The 27,694-nt window shown below is 44.7% G+C and overlaps 2 non-coding genes across 2 annotated transcripts; one reads left to right on the top strand and one right to left on the bottom strand.

The window, feature by feature from the left end:
- The first annotated feature begins 235 nt into the window (after positions 1–235).
- Positions 236–308, top strand: trnak-uuu. Its single transcript has one exon. It is a non-coding gene; the product is annotated as a tRNA-Lys (tRNA).
- An 11,424-nt stretch (positions 309–11,732) lies between these two features.
- Positions 11,733–11,805, bottom strand: trnak-uuu. Its single transcript has one exon. It is a non-coding gene; the product is annotated as a tRNA-Lys (tRNA).
- Positions 11,806–27,694: the final 15,889 nt, after the last annotated feature.

Genomic DNA, 27,694 nt, shown 5'->3' with positions numbered 1-27,694 from the left:
GGGGCCAGATGGCCTACTCCTGCTCCTAGTTCTTATGTTCTTATGTTCATATTTTCTATTCTTTTTTCCTACTGGCGCTTTAACCATCTAAGCCACAGCACCAACCTTGACTGTGGGTTTGCAAGTTTAGAACAGATTTCAATTGTTTTGATTAAACACCAGTATTGTTGATTTCTTATGTAAAAAGGTACAATACGAGAGTTTGAAGTGAGCAATGAGGAATTTGTAAGAATGGGCCCTGGTAGCTCAGTCGGTAGAGCATCAGACTTTTAATCTGAGGGCCCAGGGTTCAAGCCCCTGTCAGGGCTTTCATTTTGTCTCAAGGCGCTTGCTCCCCAATGACCAGTAGGAAAAAAGAATAGAAAATAAGAACGTAAGAACATAAGAACTAGGAGCAGGAGTAGGCCATCTGGCCCCTCGAGCCTGCTCCGCCATTCAATTAGATCATGGCTGATCTTTTGTGGACTCAGCTCCACTTTCCGGCCTGAACACCATAACCCTTAATCCCTTTATTCTTCAAAAAACGATCTATCTTCAAAGAATCACAGGAATTATCTTCTGAGATAATAGTCTGAACACAACTTTAAAAGTCAAAGGCTGAAGTCAAAGTAGGAAAATGAAATAGGAATACAGAACTCTTTTCTAATTCTCTTCCTTTACTTTCTCTCTCTCTCTCTCTTTCTGTCTTGTTCTCTTTGTCTCTTTCCTGTCCCTTTCTCTCTGTCTCTTTCTGTCTTTCTGTCTTCCTGTCTTTCTTTCTTTCTGTCTAAAATGGTGGCCAAATCATCCATGGCTATACTCTTTCATATCTGTCTTAAGCGATCCGATCACACCCCAATATAATCCTAAATGGTTTAAGCTATATTCAAAACACATTTGATTTGATAACAAGCCGTCCATCCTCACGATGCAACGCCACTTCCAATTATTGCTTATCTGCAATAATTGAGACGTTAGTCATCTCATCATACTATTAAACTGTTTTTTGACACAGTCTAAAATGTTTCGGCTTGCATACGTTATGGAATGTGGTTCAGGCTGTTATCACAAGTGGCCTGAAATCAGAACAATGGAGCCTTTAATGACTCCACCTTACAGCCCATGGGATTTAGCTGCTGTCCTTGAAAGAATGTGATGTTTTTATCAGTGGTTCTGTTTTTCCCAAACTCATGTCTGAGTTTGGGAATTGTATGTTTCAAACATCTTAAAACTGGGATTTAATATTTATGCTCTAAACTGCCTTTTTACCTATATTAAGTGTATTTAAAATACCTGACTTCTACACTTGTGATGTGACAACTGTTGTTACCGAGGGACCTGCACTGGTACTTCGAGACATTGAAGATTACATTTTGATTGGTGAGAGATGAGTGGGAAGCAACAGAGACACAGATTTTATTTTTAGAGATAGAATAAAGGGTGTCATCTGATGTTTGTTGTGGCAGAGCGTGAACACAAGTAAACCCATCTAGTAAAGGAGCAAACTATGCAAATTGCAAAGTTTCAGGGTGTAAAAGTGTGTCTGCACCACATCTTCATGGAAAACGCCCCATCATTTATCCCGCCCGATTCGTTCTTGCTAACATGCAGCAACATAAATCGTTCAATATAAAAGCAAATTACTGTGGATGTGAAATCTGAAAAAAAAAACAGGAAATGATGGAAAATATCAGTGGGTCTGGCAGCATCTGTGAAGAGAGAACCGAGCTAATATTTCGAGGCTGGGTCACTCTTCATCAGAGTAAAGCATTTAATCATTCAATCGTTACTCACAGATATCGCTGAGAAACAATCAAAATGTTCCTTCTGGAATTCCTCAGGTAAATCCTGTCATGCATTCAAAGGAAAATACTGCGGAAGCTGCGACTCTGCGTGAGAAGCTAAAAATGATAGGATTGAGGGTAAGAAAATGAGGGGATATCTTTGGAGCCAGACACAGTGTTAATGTTTCAAATCCGTGTGATCTTTACTCAGAGCTGAAGCGAGGAGTACATGCAATGGAGTAGGTGAGGAAAATGGAAGTTGCATCAAATATGGGAGCTATGGAAGGTTGAATAAAGTTTGACAAAAATCAAGGTAAAGCAAACTAGTAGTTCGGTGCCACAGATATTTTGCCAACATGTTCTGTCTTCTCCATTGAATTGGGAACACTTCCTCACAGGCTCCAAGCTTTGGCCCAAAGGCACTGCGGAGATTTGAACTCAAGAACTCCGGTTTACGAAACAAGCGCTTTAACCATCAAAGCCACAGCACCAACTGTGATCGCAGGCTTGCAAGTTGAGAACAGATTTCAATTATTTTGATTAAACACCAGATTTCGTATGCTGACTCTGAGAGTGCAAATTAAAATATTCATCTGCAATGGGCTTTTGAAAGTGTAAAAATTGCAGTAATTTCTGAAAGTTATTAATTTATAGCAGTCCTGCAGGGAAGAAGTAAACAAACAGGAAATATTTTACGAATTTTGAAGTGATTAAACATGACCAGAAAACTATAGTGGCATAATGCAGGACAATACCAGGAGCTAGTTTTTACATTATTTCTGTGTTTTATTTATTTGTTTTATTATTTCTGAGGTTAGGTATGCCTGTTATCCTTGAGGACCGCATAACTCTTTCTAAGCGGTCGTTAGTACATTTAAAAGCTGTGTTAACATCTACATAGTTAGTACAATTACTATTACCCATTGGTATCCCTTTAGGGTCCTTACTGATGAGGCAAATTGATCCTTTTTGTTTAATATTAGTTGGGAGGTTAAGATGTTGAGGTTTTTTGTCAGGGTTAAATTGAAGTTGGTGCCATCCTGAAAAGGTGTTTAGTGGATAGCCTGCAGATTTCCATAAGTTAATAGATTTTTGGATGTCAACCTGGTACCTCCCATTTTCACATGTATATGCTCCAGAACGGGTCACCACAGAGCTAGGGACACTTTGATAGATGTACCATTCTGCTGTTTCTGAAGCATTAAAGGGAATAGTTAGAAAGGGAATACCCTCCCCTGAGCTAGTAGGGGTTGCAATGCATACCCAACAATTAGAAATGTTAAAGTTTTCAGCATATATCTTAGCTGTGTAAAGGAATGTGTTCTTATTCATTTCTGATACAACATTCACAAAGTCAATCAAATAACTGAAAATTAAAATTGCGGCAAACATTTTACTTGTACGCGCGCTTCACGTGCGATGCGTGAATCCAACTTTTCTTTCCTTTTAACTTAACAGCGGATTGGGTGGTGAGAAGGATTACAAAAGGACCTTCCCACTTTGATCCCAAAGGTTCCTTTTGCAGCTTTTTGACGTACACTTCTTCACCGGGCACCAGGTCGTGTCCACCCTCCGGAGGATCACGCCACGCAGCTAACACCTGTTGAGAAGCAAAGCTCACAGCATTTGTTAGATTTTGACAGTAAGACAGCAAAGCATCACTCATTAAATGACAGTCTGCTTTCCTCAAGTCAATAGTTCCTGGCAGAGACATTGGTCTGCCTGTGATGATTTCAAAAGGGCTCAGGCCTGTTGTTCTATTTGGTGTTGCTCTAATGCTGCATAATAATATTGGCAAAGCTTGGACCCAATTCATGCCTTCCTGGCTGTATTTAGACAGTCTTTCTTTCAAAGTTCGATTCATACGTTCCACTTGTCCTGATGATTGTGGATGATAAGGACAGTGTAAATTCCAGTTAATGTTTAGTAGTTTACAGACTTCCCTACAAACAGCTCCTGTAAAGTGGGTTCCATTGTCTGAGTCAATGCTAGCTGGTACTCCCCATCTGGGAATAAAGTCTTTGCATAGCACTTTGGCTGTATGGGCAGCTGTCCCTCTTCTAGCTGGAGCAGCTTCCACCCATCTGGAGAATGTATCCACTATTACAAGGACGTCATTGTACTGTTGACATTTAGGAAGAGTGATGTAATCTACTTGTAAGTCCTGGAATGGACCTGCAGGAGCAGGAGCTCTTAATTGAGGCATTGATGTTATAGGACCCAAGTTATTCTTTTGACAGGTTACACATCGGTTTGCTACCAATTGTGCATGTTTTTTGAATCCTTTACCACACCAACTTCTATGGAATCGATCCATCATTTGTTGAGGTGATATGTGTCCCCATGAATGAATTTGTTGAGCTAAGAAGGGCATTAGTGATTGCGGTGCGACTGGTTTACAAGTTTGAACTTCTCTCCAAATTTCATCATCATACGGTTGAATACCTGATTCTAACCATTTCCATTTTTCTTCCTTTGTACAATCATTCTGCATTTCACGTAAATCATGTAATAAGGTGGTTACTCCCAATTTGTAAATGTGACTGGATTCCTGATGCCAATGAGAGGCACAAAGGGAGGCAGCTTCCCTTGCTGCTTGGTCCGCAAGAGCATTTCCTCTTGCTTCCATAGTGTCCTCATGAGTATGGGCTTTACATTTTAGAACTGATACTTCTTTGGGCAAGGTCATAGCTTCTAGAAGATCTCGTACTTCCTTTCCATTTCGGATAGGTGTACCTGCTGTTGTGAGAAATCCTCTTTTTCTCCACAGTTGGCCAACATCATGTGCTACTCCAAAACCATATCTGGAGTCAGTATAGATGTTAGCAGTTTTATCTCTTGCCACATGACATGCTTCTGTAAGTGCCTTTAATTCGGCCTGCTGAGCTGATGTAGCTGGGGGCAAACTTCCTTCAGCTAATACTTCGTATGGGCTTGTGACTGCCCACCCAGCTTTCCTGATACCCTTGTCAATAAAAGAGGAACCATCTGTGAATAGGATTAAATCTGGGTTCTGTAGTGGCTCTTCTTCTACTAAGCGTACTTCTTCCATTTCCTCTATTATTTTCACACAGTCATGCACTTCTCTCTCTCCCTTCCCTTGTTCCTCGGGAAGCGGGAGCAAGGACGATGGGTTTACAGGACTGGCTTTGTGAAAATATAGGTTGGGAGCTTCCAAAACTGCTGTCCATCTAGTCCATCTAGCTGATGTAACTTGTGACACTCTGTTCATGGATAATAGAGAATGGACTGAATGTGGACATTTAATGATTAACTTTTGGTCTAGAACAAGTCCAGATGTAATCATTACAGCTCGACATGTAGCTTCCATGGCTCGTAAGCAACTGCCAAATGCTAGTGCCACATTGTCAAGTTTAAGGGAATAGTACCCAACTGGTCTTAACTGATCACCATGTTCTTGAGCTAGTACTGCAGTCATGTAACCATCTCTTTCATGAACAAACATGGTAAAAGGTTTTCCGTTGTTTGGAATACCTAAGGCTGGCGCTGAACACAGAACCTTTTTCAAATTCAGAAATGATTGTTTTTGTACAGAATTGAGTTTAACTCGATCTTTTGATTTTCTGTTTCCTTTTAGAAGATCATTCAATGGCTGGCATAACTGAGTATAAGAATCAATCCAATTTCTGTTAAAATTACAGAGTCCCAAGAAAGATCTGACTTCCTGTACAGTTGAGGGTTCTTTAGCTGCTTTGATGGCAGCTGTTCTGTTCTGAGTAAGTTCCCTTTTGCCTTTGGAAATTTTCTGTCCCAAGTAAACAACTTCTTCCTGGGTAATTTGTGCTTTTGCAAAGCTAGCTTTGTGACCATTTGCACTGAGGTGGTTCAAGACCACCCGTAAGTCCTTTTCATGGTCATCTTTATTGATGGAGGCTAACAGAACATCATCTACATACTGAATAATGGTTTAAGGCAGATCAGGCAGTTCCCTGATGTGATTCTGCAGAGCCATGTGGTAAACAGTTGGGCTATTGTAAAAACCTTGCTGTAGTCTAGTCCATGTGTACTGTTGTCGATTGACTGTAAAAGCAAACCATGGTTGTACTTGTTTAGCTAATGGTACTGACCAGAAGCCATTTGCCATATCAATGACTGAAAACCACTGAAGGTCAGGAGTTAAAGAGTTAAAAATTGTAGACGGATCTGCCACTAAAGGAGCTTTTCTGACAATGAATTGATTTGCCTTTCTGTAGTCAATAGTAAGGCGCCATGTATCATTAGCCTTTTTCACAGGCCATACAGGGCTGTTTGATGAACTGTGAATACGCACTAAAATATCCCTTTCTTCAAGTTGTTTTATTATAGGTAGAATACCTTGAATTGACGTTTTGCTAATGGGGTATTGTTTGGTACAAGGTGGAGCTGATCCCATGAAAGTAACTGGGTCCATTTTCAAAAGACCACAATCATTTTTGTCAATTGCCCAAATTGGGTGATGTTGTATTTCATCTTTTTTTATGTGTCTAATGGACCTGGTAATTTTCCCATTATTGAAATTGAGTGAAGAATTTAGTTGTGATAAGATGTCCATACCTAGAAGTGCTTGTGTTACCGGACCTACCCATATTGACGCTATCAGTTGATGTGGTCCAAATTCTAAGAGCAGTGGTATAGTCTTCCGAAGAGGGACAGAGTCTCCTCCTGCAGCCAAAGCTTCAATTTTCTCTGAAGTCAGGTGAAAGAAAGCAGCATTCTGTTCAGTAACACAGGTAAGTTCAGCTCCAGAATCAAATAGAAAATCAATATCAATACCTTCCACTCTTAATGAAATATATAATCCATCATTTTTCTGCTGCAAAAGTGCATGTAGAGAGAAATGGAGAGAATCATCAAGAGTGGGGTCTAGTAGTTTTTTGAATTATCACACAGAGAACGTCTTTGAGCTGGAGGGCAGCTGTTTAACATTTCATTCATAGCATTGTTATCATCGTGCAGAATCCTACGTGGGTACGGTTCGTCCCCATGTGGGTAAGATTTCTCCCTACATGTGTAAGATTCCTCCCTACGTGGGTAAGGTTCCTCCCTACGTGGGTAAGGTTCCTCCCTACGTGGGTAAGGTTCCTCCCTACGTGGATAAGGTTCCTCCCTACGTGGATAAGGTTGGGAGGGTTTAGAATCCCTGTACGTAAGTCTGGGTCTGTCTTGTTGGAACGTTACCCTAGGTGTATCTTGTTTGTGCGCATTACGTGGTTGACCACGAGGTGGAAATGTATTGTAGTGAAAATTGTCTACCTCATTATCATCTCTCGAATCCATCCGTGGTTTAAGATAGCATTTTGCCATCCAGTGTCCTACTTTACCGCAGTAAAGACATTGTGGTATATTTTCCTTACGTGATTTTAATGGAGCCAGGGTACATGTTTGCCCTGAATCTTGTGGTGGTGTTTTAGTCACTGCTGATGTACTTGTCCAATTGCGTAAACCGCGATCTATCTGAATGCACCGGTCAACTATGTCTCGGTATGTGCCAGTTTTGGCCCAAGATGGTAAAACCAAATTCAAGGCATCAGAAACTTCAGGTTTAACACCGGCTACAAAAGCCGTTTTTAATGGATTTAAATTGCTTGCATCCCATGTGTCAGTTTCGTCTGTAAGTGTCATTCCCGAATATTCCATCCAAGTCTGTAAAAATCTGTCCTCAAAATCCTGAATATCTTCATTACTTTTTTGAATGCAAGATGTGATCTTAGACCAATCGGTCCTCGGGGGGCGATATGTTAATAGCCAATCCCTGATTGCTAGCCAACCAGCGTCTAAATTTTGCAAATCGTCTCCAAGGGCATATTCCACCTCAGTTCTAAGGGTTGAAATTACGCGAATACCAAGCATGATAGTTAGAACTTGTACTCCATCAAATGGGTGGAGACTGTAAATGGATTTTAATCTGTTAATTCCATTCCATGTGGACATACCACCCTTTTTAGGATGTGGGAGATTTTTGGACCATTCGTCAATTTGTGCAGGCTCTGCTGGTTCCTGAGTCCATTGATGATCAAATATGTTTCTAGAGATAGTTTCACCTTCTTCCTCTTTTTTTTTGCTTCCAACTCTAACCCGTTTGCGTTTTAAAGGGGCTAGTTGAATTAATTTAGTATTACGCTTTGTAGGAACACTATCTTCGTCTGATTCATTTGGCAGAGGAATTAATTTATTCATGACACTTGATCTCGGCTGTGCATTTGCCAATTGTGCCACTAGGTGGGCTGCTTGTTGAGTTTGTGTTACTTCAGCTGCTGTTTGAATCCAGTCTTTTAGGACCTTACCGCTTTCAGTGGCAGGGTTTAAATCTTTTTTTAAAACATATCTTTCTTCGATTAACTTGCAATTATCATATTCAATTCGCTCAGTTTTTGATTGCAACCTTTGATATCTTGACTCTACTTCAAAAATTTGATCTTGTAATTCTGCTGTTTGAATAGATAACTTCTGGAGTTTAGAGGTTTTGTTTTGAAATTCAGTTCCAATTTCATCATAATGTTCAAGTTTAGATTCTGCAGCTTGCAATTCTCTTTCTAAAACACATTTTTGTTCCATTACCTTGTACTTTTCAAGTTCAATTTGCTCAGTTTTTGCTTGCAGCTTTTGGTTTTTTGATTCCACTTCAAAAATTTGATTTTGTAATTCTGCTAATAGAACAGATAACTGTTGGCATTTGGCATCATCCTGTTCAAAACTGAATTCTGCATCTCGCAATTCTTTTTCTAAAACACATTTTTCTTCAATTAACTTGTACTTTTCAAGTTCAATTTGCTCAGTTTTTGATTGCAGCTGTTGGTTTTTTGATTCCACTTCAAAAATTTGATTTTGTACATCTGCTATTTGAACAGGCAACTGCTGGAGTTCAGAGATTTTGTTTTCCAAATCAGTTCTAGTTTCATCGTCAGATTGAAGTTTTGCTTTTGCATCTTGCAATTCTTCAACAACTGCAATTAGTTGGCCTTTAGTGGTCCTATATTCATGATCAGTTTTATTTTTACTAATTATCTCTTGCTGTCTGCGTAATTGTCCCATAATTGCCAGGGACCATTTAACACGTTCTGCACTGTGCAATCGTGTGCTTTTTCCCCGTGCTCTCTTGATATTATCAAAGGACCACTGTCCTCTGCGAATATTATACTTTGATTCAATTTTTCTTGAGGTTTCACATAGGTCAAATTGTTTACGAAAGAAAGACCCAAAATCCCCCAACATATCTTCAATGGAAACATCTGGTATCCCAGTTCCTCCTTTTACCGTCGTAGGGAGTAAATTTCTGCCTTCTAAAGGGTCTAAATCTATACTTTCAACTGGATCAGCCATAAATTCAACCTTTCACTTAACTTTTTGTATGTAGGCTGCGTTAGTCTCAACAACCATTGATTTAATACAGTCTATAAGAATGTCCTTTACAGGGGTCGAAGCACTGATTGATGCGGCTTTAAGACTTTTAATGGGTGAAAAAGATATTTCTTACCCCAGTCTAGCCGTGGACTCCGACTGTCTTCCGATCTCTTCCGATTATTCCCGAAGCTTCCGTCATGGCCTGGTCCTCCTCCGATTTCTCACGAAGCTTTCCGAACCTCTCCGAAGGTCGTTTCAGAACTCTTCCCCCGCTGCCTGACTACGCCAAGTGTTATATCTCTTTATTTGTGAAGGTTATTCAATTTACGGTTGCCGGTTGTTCTTGAGACATTGCTGAAACTCAGTAGAAATTCAAGTTAAAAACTTGTCAGGTGCAAATAAGAATTGTTTTATTTGAAGTTCATTGGTTACAACTTGAAAATGATTTAAAAGGTAGTTTGTAGACAATTTAATTTTCTTCAAAGAATCACAGGAATTATCTTCTGAGACAATAGCCTGAACACAACTTTAAAAGTCAAAGGCTGAAGTCAAAGTAGGAAAATGAAATAGGAATACAGAACTCTTTTCTAATTCTCTTCCTTTACTTTCTCTCTCTCTCTCTCTTTCTGTCTTGTTCTCTTTGTCTCTTTCCTGTCCCTTTCTCTCTGTCTCTTTCTGTCTTTCTGTCTTCCTGTCTTTCTTTCTTTCTGTCTAAAATGGTGGCCAAATCATCCATGGATATACTCTTTCATATCTGTCTTAAGCGATCCGATCACACCCCAATATAATCCTAAATGGTTTAAGCTATATTCAAAACACATTTGATTTGATAACAAGCCGTCCATCCTCACGATGCAACGCCACTTCCAATTATTGCTTATCTGCAATAATTGAGACGTTAGTCATCTCATCATACTATTAAACTGTTTTTTGACACAGTCTAAAATGTTTCGGCTTGCATACGTTATGGAATGTGGTTCAGGCTGTTATCACAAGTGGCCTGAAATCAGAACAATGGAGCCTTTAATGACTCCACCTTACAGCCCATGGGATTTAGCTGCTGTCCTTGAAAGAATGTGATGTTTTTATCAGTGGTTCTGTTTTTCCCAAACTCATGTCTGAGTTTGGGAATTGTATGTTTCAAACATCTTAAAACTGGGATTTAATATTTATGCTCTAAACTGCCTTTTTACCTATATTAAGTGTATTTAAAATACCTGACTTCTACACTTGTGATGTGACAACTGTTGTTACCGAGGGACCTGCACTGGTACTTCGAGACATTGAAGATTACATTTTGATTGGTGAGAGATGAGTGGGAAGCAACAGAGACACAGATTTTATTTTTAGAGATAGAATAAAGGGTGTCATCTGATGTTTGTTGTGGCAGAGCGTGAACACAAGTAAACCCATCTAGTAAAGGAGCAAACTATGCAAATTGCAAAGTTTCAGGGTGCAAAAGTGTGTCTGCACCACATCTTTATGGAAAACGCCCCATCATTTATCCCGCCCGATTCGTTCTTGCTAACATGCAGCAACATAAATCGTTCAATATAAAAGCAAATTACTGTGGATGTGAAATCTGAAAAAAAAAAACAGGAAATGATGGAAAATATCAGTGGGTCTGGCAGCATCTGTGAAGAGAGAACCGAGCTAATATTTCGAGGCTGGGTCACTCTTCATCAGAGTAAAGCATTTAATCATTCAATCGTTGCTCACAGATATCGCTGAGAAACAATCAAAATGTTCCTTCTGGAATTCCTCAGGTAAATCCTGTCATGCATTCAAAGGAAAATACTGCGGAAGCTGCGACTCTGCGTGAGAAGCTAAAAATGATAGGATTGAGGGTAAGAAAATGAGGGGATATCTTTGGAGCCAGACACAGTGTTAATGTTTCAAATCCGTGTGATCTTTACTCAGAGCTGAAGCGAGGAGTACATGCAATGGAGTAGGTGAGGAAAATGGAAGTTGCATGAAATATGGGAGCTATGGAAGGTTGAATAAAGTTTGACAAAAATCAAGGTAAAGCAAACTAGAAGTTCGATGCCACAGATATTTTGCCAACGCGTTCTGCATTCGCCACTGAATTGGGAACATTTCCTCACAGGCTCCAAGCTTTGATCCAAAGGCACTGCTGAAATTTGAACTCAAGAACTCCAGTTCACAAGACAAGCGCTTTAACCATCAAAGCCACAGCACCAACTGCGATTGTGGGCTTGCAAGTTTAGAACAGATTTCAATTATTTTGATTAAACACCAGTATTGTTGATTTCTTATGCTGACTTTGAGAGTGCAAATTAATATGTTCATCTGCAATGGGCTTTTGAAAGTGTAAAAATTGCAGTTATTTCTGAAAGTTATTAATTTATAGCAGTTCTGTATACAGGAAATATTTTACGAATTTTGAAGTGATTAAACATGACCAGAAAACTATAGTGGTATAATGCAGGGCAAGACCAGGAGCGAGTTTGTACATTAACCGATAATCTAGCAAAACTTCTTGATGTCTGTTGCAATTTGGCAAACACAACATTGTCACGATTCTTCCACTTTTCATCAATCATCCTGCATTTTTTATACTTTTTTCCTACTGTTCATTGGGAAGCAAGCGCCTTGAGACAAAATGAAAACCCTGACAGGGACTTGAACACTGGGCCCTCAGATTAAAAGTTTGATGCTCTACCGACTGAGCTACCAGGGCCCATTTTTAAAAATTCCTCAATGCTCACTTAAAACTCTCATATTGTACCTTTTGAATTTTTTTATTTGGTAATTCAGCCTCTCCTGCTCATTTTATCACAAGCAGAGCAGCAGCCTTCCTTTGGCTTCGTTTCTCCAATTCTTCAGCTTGTACTTGCTTTTCACCAGTGACTTGTGATGTGACAACTGTTGTTACCCAGGGACCTGCACTGGTACTTCGAGACATTGAAGATTACATTTAGTTTGATAAGAGATGAGTGGGAAGCTACAGAGACATAAGATTCTATTTTTAGAGATAGAATAAAGGGTGTCATCTGAAGTTTCAGGGTGTAAAAGTGTGTCTGCACGACATCTTCATGGAAAACGTCCCATCATTGATCCCGCCCGATTCGTTCTTGCTAACATACAGCAACATAAATCGTTCATGATAAAAGCAAATTACTGTGGATGCGAAATCGGGAAAAAAAACCAGGAAATTATGGAAAATATCAGTGGGTCTGGCAGCATCTGTGAAGAGAGAACCAAGCTAATATTTCGAGGCTGTGTCACTCTTCATCAGAGTAAAGCATTTAATCATTCAATCGTTGCTCACAGATATCGCTGAGAAACAGTCAAAATGCTCCTTCTGGAATTCCTCAGGTAAATCCTGTCATGCATTCAAAGGAAATTACTGCGGAAGCTGCGACTCTGCGTGAGAAGCTAAAAATGATAGGATTGAGGCTCAGAAAATGAGAGGATATCTTTGGAGCCAGACACAGTGTTAATGTTTCAAATCCGTGTGATCTTTACTCAGAGCTGAAGCGAGGAGTACATGCAATGGAGTAGGTGAGGAAAATGAAAGTTGCATGAAATATGGGAGCTCTGGAATGTTGAATAAAGTTTCACAAAAATCAAGGTAAAGCAATCTAGAAGTTTAATGCCCCAGACATTTTGCCAACATATTCTATATTCACCATTGAATTGGGAGCATTTCTTCACAGGCTCCTAGCTTTGACCCAAAGACACAGCTGAGACTTGAACTCATGATCTTCTGTTTAGTAGTCAGGCACTCTAACCATCTAAGCCACAGCATCAACCTTAAAAGTGGGTTTGCAAGTTTAGAAGAGATTTCAATTATTTTGATTAAACATCAGTATTGTTGATGTCTCATGCTGACATTGAGAGTGCAAATTAAAATAATCATCTGCAATGGGCTTTTGAAACTGTAAAAATTGCAGTTATTTCTGAAAGTTATTAATTATAGCAGTTCTGCAGGAAGAAGTAAACAATTAGGAAATATTTGACGAATTTTGAAGTGATTAAACATGACCAGAAAACTATAGTGGTATAATGACAGGACAAGACCAGGAGCGAGTTTTTACATTAACCGAAAATCTAGCAAAACTTATTGATGGCTGTTGCAATTTGGCAAAGACAACATTGTCACGATTCTTCCACTGTTCATAAATCATCCTGCATTTTTAATTCTTTTTTCCGACTGAGCTACCAGGTCCCATTCATAAAAGTACCTGATTGCTCACTTCAAACTCCCATATTGTATCTTTTTAATTTTCTTCATTGTTAACTCAGCCTCTCCAGCTCATTTTCCTCACAAGCAGAGATCAGACAATGTGTAACCCGGGGTGGATGAAGTCAATGAGATCAGACTGTGTGTAACCCGGGGATGATGCATGCAGTGAGATCAGACAGTGTGTAACCCGGGTAGGATGGAGTCAGTGAGATCAGACAGTGTGTAACCCGGGAGGATGGAGTCAGTGAGATCAGACAGTGTGTAACCCGGGGAGGATGGAGCCTGTGAGATCAGACAGTGTGTAACCCGGGGAGGGTGGAGTCAGTGAGATCAGAGTGTGTAACCCGGGAGGATGGAGTCAGTGAGATTAGACCGTGTGTCACCCGGGGAGGATGGAGCCTGTGAGATCAGACAGTGTGTAACCCGGGGAGGATGGAGCCCGTGAGATCAGACAGTGTGTAACCTGGGGAGGATGGAGCCAGTGAGATCAGACAGTGTGTAACCCGGGGAGGATGGAGCCAGTGACACAGTATGTAGACAGGCCAACAAGGGGCGAGGCCACATTGGATTTGGTACTGGGTAATGAACCCGGCCAGGTGTTAGATTTAGATGTAGGTGAGCACTTTGGTGATAGTGATCACAACTCGGTTATGTTTACTTTAGCAATGGGCAGGGATAGGTATATACAGCAAGGCAAGAATTATAGCTGGGGGAAAGGCAATTATGATGCTATTCGGCAAGATTTAGGAGGTATAGGATGGGGAAGGAAACTGCAGGGGATGGGTACAATCGAAATGTGGAGCTTTTTCAAGGAACAGCTACTGCGTGTCCTTGATAAGTATGTACCTGTCAGGCAGGGAGGAAGTTGTCGAGCAAGGGAGCCGTGGTTTACTAAGGAAGTTGAAGCACTTGTCAAGAGGAAGAAGAAGGCTTATGTTAGGATGAGACATGAAGGCTCAGTTAGGGCACTTGAGAGTTACAAGTTAGCCAGGAAGGACCTAAAGGGAGAGTTAAGAAGAGCGAGGAGAGGACACGAAAAGTCGTTGGCGGATAGGATCAAGGAAAACCCTAAGGCTTTCTATAGGTATATCAGGAACAAAAGAATGACTCGAGTAAGATTAGGGCCAATCAAGGATAGTAGTGGAAAGTTGTGTGTGGAATCAGAGGAGATAGGGGAAGCATTAAATGGATATTTTTCGTCAGTGTTTACACTGGAGAAAGACAATGTTGTCGAGGAGAACACTCAGGTTCAGTCGACCAGGCTAGATGGAATTGAGGTTCAAAAGGAGGAGGTGTTAGCAATTTTAGAAAATGTCAAAATAGATAAGTCCCCTGGGCCAGATGGGATTTATCCTAGGATTCTCTGGGACGCCAAGGAGGAGATTGCTGAGCCTTTGTCCTTGATCTTTATGTCGTCTTTGTCGACAGGAATAGTGCCGGAAGACTGGAGGATAGCAAATGTTGTCCCCTTGTTCAAGAAGGGGAGTAGAGACAACCCTGGTAATTATAGACCTGTGAGCCTTACTTCGGTTGTGGGTAAAATGTTGGAAAAGGTTATAAGAGATAGGGTTTATAATCATCTTGAAAAGAACAAGTTGATTAGCGATACTCAACACGGTTTTGTGAAGGGTAGGTCATGTCTCACAAACCTTATTGAGTTTTTTGAGAAGGTGACCAAACAGATGGATCAGGGTAAAGCTGTTGATGTGGTGTATATGGATTTCAGTAAGGCGTTTGATAAGGTTCCCCACGGTAGGCTATTGCAGAAAATAAGGAAGTATGGAATTGAAGGTGATTTAGCGGTTTGGATCAGTAATTGGCTAGCTGAAAGAAGACAGAGGGTGATGGTTGATGGCAAATGTTCATCCTGGAGTTCAGTTACTAGTGGTGTACCACAAGGATCTGTTTTGGGGCCACTGCTGTTTGTCATTTTTATAAATGACCTGGAAGAGGGTGTAGAAGGATGGGTTAGTAAATTTGCAGATGACACGAAGGTCGGTGGAGTTGTGGATAGTGCTGAAGGATGTTATAGGATACAGAGGGACATAGATAAGCTGCAGAGCTGGGCTGAGAGGTGGCAGATGGAGTTTAATGCGGAAAAGTGTGAGGTGGTTCACTTTGGAAGGAGTAACAGGAATGCAGAGTACTGGGCTAATGGCAAGATTCTTGGTAGTGTAGATGAACAGAGAGATCTCGGCATCCAGGTACATAAATCCCTGAAAGTTGCCACCCAGGTCAATAGGGCTGTTAAGAAGGCATATGGTGTGCTAGCCTTTATAAGCAGGGGGATTGAGTTTCGGAACCACAAGGTCATGCTGCAGCTGTACATAACTCTGGTGCGGCCACACCTGGAGTACTGCGTGCAGTTCTGGTCACCACATTATAGGAAGGATGGGAAGCTTTGGAAAGGGTTCAGAGGAGATTTACTAGGATGTTGCCTGGTATGGAGGGAAGGTCTTACGAGGAAAGGCTCAGGGAATTGAGGTTGTTTTCGTTAGAGAGGAGAAGGCTGAGAGGTGACTTAATAGAGACATATAAGATAGTCAGAGGGTTAGATAGGGTGGACAGTGAGAGTCTTTTTCCTCGGATGGTGATGACCAACACGAGGGGACATAGCTTTAAATTGAGGGGTGAGAGATATAGGACAGATGTCAGAGGCAGTTTCTTTACTCAGAGAGTAGTAGGGGTGTGGAACGCCCTGCCTGCAATAGTAGTAGACTCGCCAACTTTAAGGGTATTTAAGTGGTCACTGGATAGACATATGGATGAAAATGGAATAGTGTAGGTCAGATAGGCTTCAGATGGTTTCACAGGTCGGCGCAACATCGAGGGCCGAAGGGCCCGTACTGCGCTGTAGTGTTCTATGTTCTATGTTGTATGTGAGATCAGACAGTGTGTAACCCGGGGAGGATGGGGCCAGTAACATCAGACAGTGTGTAATACGGGGAGGATGGAGCCAGTGAGATCAGACAGTGTGTAACCCGGGGAGGATGGAGCCAGTGAGATCAGACATTGTGTAAACCGGGGAGGATGGAGCCAGTGAGATCAGACAGTGTGTAACCCGGGGAGGATGGAGCCAGTGAGATCAGACAGTGTGTAACCCGGGGAGGATGGAGCCAGTGTGATCGGACAATGTGTAACCCGGGGAGGATGGAGCCAGTGAGATCAGACAGTGTGTAACCCGGGGAGGATGGAGCCAGTGAGATCAGACAGTGTGTAACCCAGGGAGGATGGAGTCAGTGAGATCAGACAGTGTGTAACCCAGGGACGATGGAGTCAGTGAGATCAGACAGTGTGTAACCCAGGGAGGATGGAGTCAGTGAGATCAGACAGTGTGTAACACGGGGAAGATGGAGTCAGTGAGTTCAGACAGTGTGTAACCCGGGGAGAATAGAGGCAGTGAGATCAGACAGTGTGTAACCCGGGGAGGATGGAGCCAGTGAGATCAGACAGTGTGTAACACGGGGAAGATGGAGTCAGTGAGTTCAGACAGTGTGTAACCCGGGGAGGATGGAGCCAGTGAGATCAGACAGTGTGTAACGGGAGGATAATGCCAGTGAGATCAGACTGTGTCTATCCCGGGGAGGATGGAGTCAGTGAGATCAAACAGTGTGTAACCCGGGGAGGACGGGGCCAGTAAGATCAGACAGTGTGTAACCCGGGGAGGATGGAGCCAGTGCGATCAGACAGTGTGTAACCCGGGGAGGATGGAGCCAGTGAGATCAGACAGTGTGTAACCCGGGGAGGGTGGAGCCAGTGAGATCAGACAGTGTGGAACCCGGGGAGGATGGAGCCAGTGAGATCAGACAGTGTGTAACCTGGGTGGGATGGAGCCAGTGAGATCAGACAGTGTGTATCCCGGGGAGGATGTAGCCAGTGAGATCAGACAGTGTGTTACCCGGGGAGGATGGAGCCAGTGAGATCAGACAGTGTGTAACCCGTGGAGGATGGGGCCAGTAAGATCAGACAGTGTGTAACCCAGGGAGGATGGAGTCAGTGAGATCAGACAGGGTGTAAACCGGGGAGGATGGAGCCAGTGAGATCAGACAGTGTGTAACCCGGGGAGGATGTAGCCAGTCAGATCAGACAGTGTGTAACCCGGGTAGGATGGAGCCAGTGAGATCAGACAGTGTGTAACCCGGGGAAGATGGAGTCAGTGAGATCAGACAGTGTGTATCCCGGGTAGGATGGAGCCAGTGAGATCAGACGGTGTGTAATCCGGGGAGGATGGGGTCAGTGAGATCAGACAGTGTGCAACCTTGGGAGGATGGAGCCAGTTAGATCATAGAACATAGAACAGTACAGCACAGACCAGGCCCTTCGGCCCTCGATGTTGTGCCGAGCAATTATCACCCTACTTAAACCCACGTTACCCGTATACCCGTAACCCAACAATTCCCCCATTAACCTTACACTACGGGCAATTTAGCATGGCCAATCCACCTAACCCGCACATCTTTGGACTGTGGGAGGAAACCGGAGCACCCGGAGGAAACCCACGCACACACGGGGAGGACGTGCAGACTCCGCCCAGACAGTGACCCAGCCGGGAATCGAACCTGGGACCCTGGAGCTGTGAAGCATTGATGCTAACCACCATGCTACCGTGAGGCCCCATCAGACAGTGTGTAACACGGGGAGGATGGAGCCAGTGAGATCAGACAGTATGGAACTCGGGTCGGATGGAGACAGTGTGATCAGACAGTGTGTTATCCGGGGAGGATGGAGCCAGTGAGATCAGACAGTGTGTAACCCGGGGAGGATGGAGCCAGTGAGATCAGACAGTGTGTAACCCGGGGAGGATGGAGCCAGTGAGATCAGACAGTGTGTAACCCGGGGAGGATGGAGCCAGTGAGATCAGACAGTGTGCAACCTGGGGAGGATGGAGCCAGTGAGATCAGACAGTGTGTAACCCGGGGAGGATGGAGCCAGTGAGATCAGACAGTGTGTAACCTGGGTGGGATGGAGCCAGTGAGATCAGACAGTGTGTATCCCGGGGAGGATGTAGCCAGTGAGATCAGACAGTGTGTTACCCGGGGAGGATGGAGCCAGTGAGATCAGACAGTGTGTAACCCGGGGAGGATGGGGCCAGTAAAATCAGACAGTGTGTAACCCAGGGAGGATGGAGTCAGTGAGATCAGACAGGGTGTAAACCGGGGAGGATGGAGCCAGTGAGATCAGACAGTGTGTAACCCGGGGAGGATGTAGCCAGTGAGATCAGACAGTGTGTAACCCGGGTAGGATGGAGCCAGTGAGATCAGACAGTGTGTAACCCGGGGAAGATGGAGTCAGTGAGATCAGACAGTGTGTATCCCGGGTAGGATGGAGCCAGTGAGATCAGACGGTGTGTAATCCGGGGAGGATGGGGTCAGTGAGATCAGACAGTGTGCAACCTTGGGAGGATGGAGCCAGTTAGATCATAGAACATAGAACAGTACAGCACAGAACAGGCCCTTCGGCCCTTGATGTTGTGCCGAGCAATTATCACCCTACTTAAACCCACGTAACCCGTATACCCGTAACCCAACAATTCCCCCATTAACCTTACACTACGGGCAATTTAGCATGGCCAATCCACCTAACCCGCACATCTTTGGACTGTGGGAGGAAACCGGAGCACCCGGAGGAAACCCACGCACACACGGGGAGGACGTGCAGACTCCGCCCAGACAGTGACCCAGCCGGGAATCGATCCTGGGACCCTGGAGCTGTGAAGCATTGATGCTAACCACATGCTACCGTGAGGCCCCATCAGACAGTGTGTAACACGGGGAGGATGGAGCCAGTGAGATCAGACAGTATGGAACTCGGGTCGGATGGAGACAGTGTGATCAGACAGTGTGTTATCCGGGGAGGATGGAGCCAGTGAGATCAGACAGTGTGTAATCCGGGGAGGGTGGAGCCAGTGAGATCAGACAGAGTGTAACCCGGGGAGGATGGAGCCAGTGAGTTCAGACAGTGTGTAACCCGGGGAGGATGGAGTCAGTGAGATCAGACATTGTGTAACCCAGGGAGGATGGAGTCAGCGAGATCAGACAGTGTGTAACCTGGGGAGGATGGATTTCGTGAGATCAGACAGTGTGTAACACGGGGAAGATGGAGTCAGTGAGATCAGACAGTGTGTAACCCGGGGAGGATGGAGTCAGTGAGATCAGACAGTGTGTAACCTGGGGAGGATGGAGCCAGTGAGATCAGGCAGTGTGTAACCCGGGGAGGATTGTGCCAGTTAGATCAGACAGTGTGTAACCCGGGGAGGATGGAGCCAGTGAGATCAGACAGTGTGTAACCCGGGGAGGATGGGGCCAGTAAGATCAGACAGTGTGTAATCCGGGGAGGATGGAGCCAGTGAGATCAGACAGTGTGTAACCCAGGGAGGATGGAGCCAGTGAGATCAGACAGTGTGTAACCCGGGGAGGATGGAGCCAGTGAGATCAGACAGTGTGTAACCCGGGGAAGATGGAGTCAGTGAGATCAGACAATGTGTAACCCGGGGAGGATGGAGCAGTCGGATCATACAGTGTACAACCCGGGTTGGATGGAGCCAGTGAGATCAGACAGCGTGTAACCCGGGGAGGATGGGGTCAGTAAGATCAGACAGTGTGTAACCCGGTGAGGATGGAGCCAGTGAGATCAGACAGTGTGCAACCAGGGGAGAATGGAGCCAGTGAGATCAGACAGTGTGTAACCCGGGGAGGATGGAGCCAGTCCTATCAGACAGTGTGTAACCCGGGTGGGATGGAGCCAGTGAGATCAGACAGTGTGTAACCCGGGGAGGATGGGGCCAGTGAGATCAGACAGTGTGTAACCCAGGGAGGATGGAGTCAGTGAGATCAGACAGGGTGTAAACCGGGGAGGATGGAGCCAGTGAGATCAGACAGTGGGTAACCCGGGGAGGATGCAGCCAGTGAGATCAGACAGTGTGTAACCCGGGGAGGATGGAGCCAGTGAGATCAGACAGTGTGTAACCCGGGGAGGATGGAGTCAGTGAGATCAGACAGTGTGTATCCCGGGTAGGATGGGGTCAGTGAGATCAGACAGTGTGTAACCTTGGGAGGATGGAGACAGTTAGATCATTGAACATAGAACAGTACAGCACAGAACAGGCCCTTCGGCCCTCGATGTTGTGCCGAGCAATTATCACCCTTCTTAAACCCACGTAACCCGTATACCCGTAACCCAACAATCCCCCCATTAACCTTACACTACGGGCAATTTAGCATGGCCAATCCACCTAACCCACACATCTTTGGACTGTGGGAGGAAACCGGAGCACCCGGAGGAAACCCACGCACACACGGGGAGGACATGCAGACTCCGCACAGACAGTGACCCAGCCGGGAATCAAACCTGGGACCCTGGAGCTGTGAAGCATTGATGCTAACCACCATGCTACCGTGAGGCCCCATCAGACAGTGTGTAACCCGGGGAGGATGGAGCCAGTGAGATCAGACAGTATGGAACCCGGGTCGGATGGAGACAGTGTGATCAGACAGTGTGTTACCCGGGGAGGATGGAGCCAGTGAGATCAGACAGTGTGTAATCCGGGGAGGATGGAGCCAGTGAGATCAGACAGTGTGTAACCCAGGGAGGATGGAGTCAGTGAGATCAGACAGGGTGTAAACCGGGGAGGATGGAGCCAGTGAGATCAGACAGTGGGTAACCCGGGGAGGATGTAGCCAGTGAGATCAGACAGTGTGTAACGCGGGGAGGATGGAGCCAGTGAGATCAGACAGCGTGTAACCCGGGTAGAATGGAGCCAGTGAGATCAGACAGTGTGTAACCCGGGGAAGATGGTGTCAGTGAGATCAGACAGTGTGTAACCCGTGTAGGATGGCGCCAGTGAGATCAGACGGTGTGTAACCCGGGGAGGATGGAGCCAGTGAGATCAGACAGTGTGTAACCCGGGCAGGATGGTGTCAGTGAGATCAGACAGTGTGTAACCCGGGGAGGATGGAGCCAGTGAGATCAGACAGTGTGTAATCCGGTGAGGATGGAGCCAGTGAGATCAGACAGTGTGTAACCCGGGGAGGGTGGAGCCAGTGAGATCAGACAGTGTGTAACCCGGGGAGGATGGAGCCAGTGAGATCAGACAGTGTGTAAACAGGGGAGAATGGAGCCAGTGAGATCAGACAGTGTGTAACCCGGGGAGGATGGAGCCAGTCGGATCAGACAGTGTGCAACCCGGGGAGGATGGAACCAGTGAGATCAGACGGTGTGTAACCCGGGGAGGATGGGGTCAGTGAGATCAGAAAGTGTGTAATTCGGGGAGGATGGAGTCAGTGAGATCAGACAGTGTGTAACACGCGGAGGGTGGATCCAGTGAGATCAGAATGTGTGTAACACGGGGAAGATGGAGTCAGTGAGTTCAGACAGTGTGTAACCCGGGGAGGATGGAGTCAGTGCGATCAGACATTGTGTAACCCAGGGAGGATGGAGTCAGCGAGATCAGACAGTGTGTAACCCGGGGAGGATGGAGCCAGTGAGATCGGACAGTGTGTAACCCGGGTAGGATGGAGACAGTGAGATCAGACAGTGTGTAACCCGGGGAGGATGGGGCCAGTGAGTTCAGACAGTGTGTAACCCGGGGAGGATGGAGTCAGTGCGATCAGACATTGTGTAACCCAGGGAGGATGGAGTCAGCGAGATCAGACAGTGGGTAACCCGGGGAGGATGGATTTCGTGAGATCAGACAGTGTGTAACACGGGGAGGATGGAGTCAGTGAGATCAGACAGTGTGTAACCCGGGGAGGATGGAGCCAGTGAGATCAGACAGTGTGTAACCCGGGGAGGATGGAGCCAGTGAGATCAGACAGTGTGTAACCTGGGGAGGATTGAGCCAGTGAGATCAGACAGTGTGTAACCCGGGGAGGATTTTGCCAGTCAGATCAGACAGTGTGTAACCCGGAGAGGATGGAGCCAGTGAGATCAGACAGTGTGTAACCCGGGTAGGATGGAGCCAGTGAGATCAGACAGTGTGTTACCCGGGGAGGATGGAGCCAGTGAGATCAGACAGTGTGTAACCCGCGGAGGATGGGGCCAGTGAGATCAGACAGTGTGTAACCCAGGGAGGATGGAGTCAGTAAGATCAGTGTGTAACACGGTGAAGATGGAGTCAGTGAGTTCAGACAGTGTGTAAACCGGGGAGGATGGCGCCAGTGAGTTCAGACAGTGGGTAACCCGGGGAGGATGTAGCCAGTGAGATCAGACAGTGTGTAACCCGGGGAGGATGGAGCCAGTGAGATCAGACAGTGTGTAACCCGGGTAGGATGGAGCCAGTGAGATCAGACAGTGTGTAACCCGGGGAGGATGGAGCCAGTGAGATCAGACAGCGTGTAACCCGGGGAGGATGGGGTCAGTAAATCAGACAGTGTGTAACACGGGGAGAATGGAGCCAGTGAGATCAGACAGTGTGTAACCCGGTGAGGATGGAGCCAGTGAGATCAGACAGTGTGTAACCAGGGGAGAATGGAGCCAGTGAGATCAGACAGTGTGTAACCCGGGGAGGATGGAGCCAGTCCTATCAGACAGTGTGTAACCCGGGGAGGATGGAGCCAGTGAGGTCAGACGGTGTGTAACCCGGGGAGGATGGGGTCAGTGAGATCAGACAGTGTGTAATTCGGGGAGGATGGAGTCAGTGAAATCAGACAGTTTGTAACACGCGGAGGGTGGGGCCAGTGAGATCAGACAGTGTGTAACCCGGGGAGGATGGAGCCAGTGAGATCAGGCAGTGTGTAACACAGGGAGGATGTTGTCGATGAGATCAGACAGTGTGTAACACGGGGAAGATGGAGTCAGTGATTTCAGACCGTGTGTAAACCGGGGAGGATGGAGCCCGTGAGATCAGACAGTGTGTAACCCGGGGAGGATGGAGCCAGTGAGATCGGACAGTGTGTAACCCGGGTAGGATGGAGACAGTGAGATCAGACAGTGTGTAACCCGGGGAGGATGGGGCCAATGAGTTCAGACAGTGTAACCCGGGGAGGATGGAGTCAGTGAGATCAGACATTGTGTAACCCAGGGAGGATGGAGTCAGTGAGATCAGACAGTGTGTAACCCGGGGAGAATGGAGCCAGTGAGATCAGACAGTGTGTAACCCGGGAAGGATGGAGCCAGTGAGATCAGACAGTGTGTAACCCGGGGAGGATTTTGCCAGTGAGATCAGAACGTGTGTAACCCGGGGAGGATGGAGTCAGTGAGATCAGACAGTGTGTAACCCGGGGAGGATGGAGTCAGTGAGATCAGATAGTGTGTAACCCGGGGAGGATGGAGCCAGTGAGATCAGACAGTGTATAACCCGGGGAGGATGGAGCCAGTGAGATCAGATAGTGTTTAACTCGGGGAGGATGGAGCCAGTGTGATCAGGCAGTGTGTAACCCGGGGAGGATGGAGCCAGTGATATCGGACAGTGTGCAATCTGCCAAAGATGGAGCCAGAGAAATTGGATAGTGTGTCTCCCATGGAGAAACGGCGCACCTTCAATTAGACACACAGCGGTGGCGGCACAGGATTAGCTGTGCTGCCTCACAACGCTATGGACTCGGGTTCAACCCGGGCCTCGGGTCACTGTCCGTGTGGAGTTTGCACAATCTCCCCGTACCCCGCATCTGCATGGTCTCACCACCACAAAGCCAAAGGGTGGGTAGATTGGCCACATTCAATTGCCCCTTATTTGCAAAAAAAATAATTTGGTACCCTAAATTTTGAGGAAAAAAAGAAGCACAGAGCCTTGCAGCGTGGGGCCCAGGCCATTATGTGTATGTTGGAAGGGTGGGGGCTGGAGAGAGATAGAGATGCGGGGCACACTGAGAAGCTAAATTGTGGGAAGACCATGAGAATACCCTAACGTTATTGTCAGTCTGAAACGTATGAATGTCTACGTTATCCATACTCAGTTAGTGATCTTCCACAGCCCTCTGGTGTGGGGGGGGGGGGGGGGAGACAATTTCAAAGATTAACAGTCTTCTATGTGAAGAAATTCCGACTCACCTTGTTCAAAAGTGCCATTCATTATATTGTGAAATTGTGCCCCTCGACTCAACAAACTTTGGAAACATCGTACCTGCATCTAACCTGTCCTTTGATCTAAGGACTCTTTTGGTTTCAATGCTGTTACCTCCGATTCTTCGAAACTCGAGAGAATAGAGGCCGAGGTTGCCCAAGCTGTCTCCCTAAAACAGTGATCTCCGGAATAAGTTTGCTGAACCGTTGTTACACTCCTTCTCTGGTGGCTTTACAAGGTGCATAGTTAGAATTTAAAATGAACGGCCTGAGAATGTGGCGAAACCATATTCAATCAGAATTAAATTGAAAAAGGAACAATTCACAAAACAGCGATGAGGAGGTTGGAAAGTGAGTTGAGCTGAGTTGGTTTTGCAGGGAGCCGACATTGACAAATGGACAGAATGGCCAACAGCAGAGTTACAAACATGATGTCATTTGTTTCCATTCAAATAATAATTGAAATGAATTGGGCCAGGTAAATAGAACAGCCACCTTTCCGAATACAGAGTGTCTGAAAAGAGACTCTGATGTTAGGGATTTAATGACAGAATGGTCAATCAGAATGAATGCCACCTCTGAAACAGTATACATTCTCCAGGTGTCTGCGTGGATCTCACCCTCAAAACACAAAGATGCAGGGATAGGCCAGGCTACATTTCTCCTTACTTGAAAACAATTTGGGTACAGTAACTTTATATTTATATGAATTTTAAATTTATATGAAAAATATCTGAGACAGTATGAGATCATGATGTTTACTGGAAAATCCCCATCGCTGTTTAACACACCTTCCAATTATTAGAATGTGTCCAGTCAATGAGGAATAATGTGGTTCAATTAAATCCCGATGCCTCAATGTACATTACCTCAACAGAGAATTATCACAGATGTCGTAATCTGTGTGTTAAACTTTTCAGATAAAAAACAATCTGAATAATTTTGCAATCTCAGTAACTCCATGGAGATCCTGGAGTGTATAAAGTTAGAGCAAAGGGAATATATCACCCAGACTTTAATACAAAACACAGTCGACTGCTCAAAGGGACAGATTGAATTGGCGCAAAAATGCATCGACCAATTCAATGGGTCAGAAAAATATTTTATCCGATTCTTGCAATTGTTGGTGTGCCTGGTAAGTACCACAGACAAATTTTGTTAATTAAGCCCGTGTATGTGGTGTTTGTGCTATTATTCTGTGGATGAATTCTTGTTATGGTAACTTTGGTCGAATTATTACAGTTATACACTCACACTTCAATAATATGAATGCAATAAAATTTGGGAATTCTCCGTGTGGTTATATTCTGCTGCATCTACTGCTCCAGGTTACAATTGTTTCATTCAGTGTAATGTTATGTCCCGTTGAATCAAATAGCGAAGCAGGAAACCAATGAGAAGAACATCGCAGCTATGAGAAGAAGGCATTAGTCGGTTCCCTGTCGCTGTAGAATTCTACTGAATGAGGTGACTAAATGTAGTGGATCACCAAACCACAGTGCCTATGTCTTATTCTGTATCAGTGTTTATCAATCTAAAATAACACCCAGATTACTAACTTGGACTCAGCACATGAAAACAATGATATGCGTTTCACTGGATATCTGACATTGTACAATTGTATTCAGTGTTTGACACCGTCTTGCACTTACTCCAAGTAGAGTTAATTACAGCACTTTCTGGTCCTGATCAATGTCGTTCCGAAAGGTAGTGTTGAGCGCATTGGGTTATGTGCAGTCTTTTTATAAATAATCAATCAGAATATCACAAACATACACTGATAACTATAATTAATTAAAACTCAAGTTACAGGTTTCACAGCAGGGAAATACGTCCGGAAATGGTTTCAATGTGTCTTCAGGATCGATCCGAGCTCCTCTGACCTCTATTCCATTCTCACACAAGTAAAAACTTTGCTTCTTCTGAAATGTTTTTTCATCCCAACTACCCCAATCAGTAGCATATCCACATTCTCACCACTTTCGGAGTAAAACATTCTCTCTTGATCAATTTTGTGGATTTACGTGGCTTTTAGCCTCATATTTCTGTAATTCAGAATTGGACACATGCACAGAGTCTCAGGTAACCTCTCCATATTTCCATTCTCAAACCTCTTTGGAATTGTAAAGACCACCATTAGCTCTCACATCAGTCTTCTCTATGCAAGGCGCATATTTCCCGTTAATTCTCGCCTCATCGTTCTGTTATTTTGTTCATCCAGACGATGTGTACGTGTATCACATTCTCAACAATTTGTATTGAGATGGGAAGCACGTTGAGTGGCTTTAATTGCAGGTCCATAAAAATAATTCAGTGTCTTTTTGTGAACCAGCAGCAATGAACTCCAGTGTTTTGAAAACATTTACATTTACAGCGATAAGTTTGCAGGCGTACTTCTTCCGAAGTGTAATAACTAATGCATCTGTTATCACGTACCACTGTCATTCTCAATGATCCGAGATGAATGTCATCTCTCTGTTTGACGAACTGCCACTGACCTGGGGGTTGGTGTCCGAGTCGAGGGAGGGATTTAAAGGTGAATTTGAATGCCAACTGAAATCATGGTTGAAATTTGTTAACCTCTGTCATTTATAACTCACCATTATTGAATATCAAATTCCAGGCTGTGTATACTCAGAAAATGATTTTTTTGTCATGCAATTTGCTTGCCTTTCCATACAGTTAATGGAGTCGCAATCGTGATACTGTCACATGGAAATATTGGCCTCTCCACCTGCACCACTCGATACTTGGTGGCAATGGCGATGGCGGATCTACTGGTCATTATCACTGAGGTTATTTTCAACCGAATCAACAGTTATTATTTTCCAGTAAGTCTCCTGAGAATCACCCCTGTGTGCAGTGTTATCCATGTCCTGAACCGTGCGGCCATAGACTGTTCTGTTTGGTTTACCGTCGCATTCACCTTTGATCGATTTTTCGCCATTTGCTGGCTGAAGCTGAAATCGAAATATTGCACCAAGAGAACAGCGGCGGTGATACTGGCAACAACCGGCATTTTGCTCTGTTTAAAAAATATTCCCATCTATTTCAGATTTAAACCCAAGTTTATCGTCTACAATGTACCAATCTACTGTTCTAACAAACCAAGCTATTTTACTGACCCGAGATGGATTGCTTTTCGCAAGTTTGAGAAGATACTAACCCCATTGATACCATTCGGGTTAATTCTGTTGCTTAATGCTCTGACAGTCAATCACATTTTAGTGACCAGTCGAGTCCGTAAAACACTGAGGAGTCAGAGCAAGACAGAGAATCACCGTGACCCAGAGATGGAGAGCAGAAAGAAGTCTATTGTTTTACTCTTCAGCATATCCGGCAGCTTCATACTGCTGTGGTTGCTGTACATTTTATATATTTT

The sequence above is a fragment of the Scyliorhinus canicula genome, chromosome 6 (assembly GCF_902713615.1).
Source record: "Scyliorhinus canicula chromosome 6, sScyCan1.1, whole genome shotgun sequence".
Classification (NCBI taxonomy): Eukaryota; Metazoa; Chordata; class Chondrichthyes; order Carcharhiniformes; family Scyliorhinidae; genus Scyliorhinus; species Scyliorhinus canicula.
Note: the sequence above shows the minus strand (reverse complement) of the source record. Positions and strands in the feature narration are given on the sequence as shown.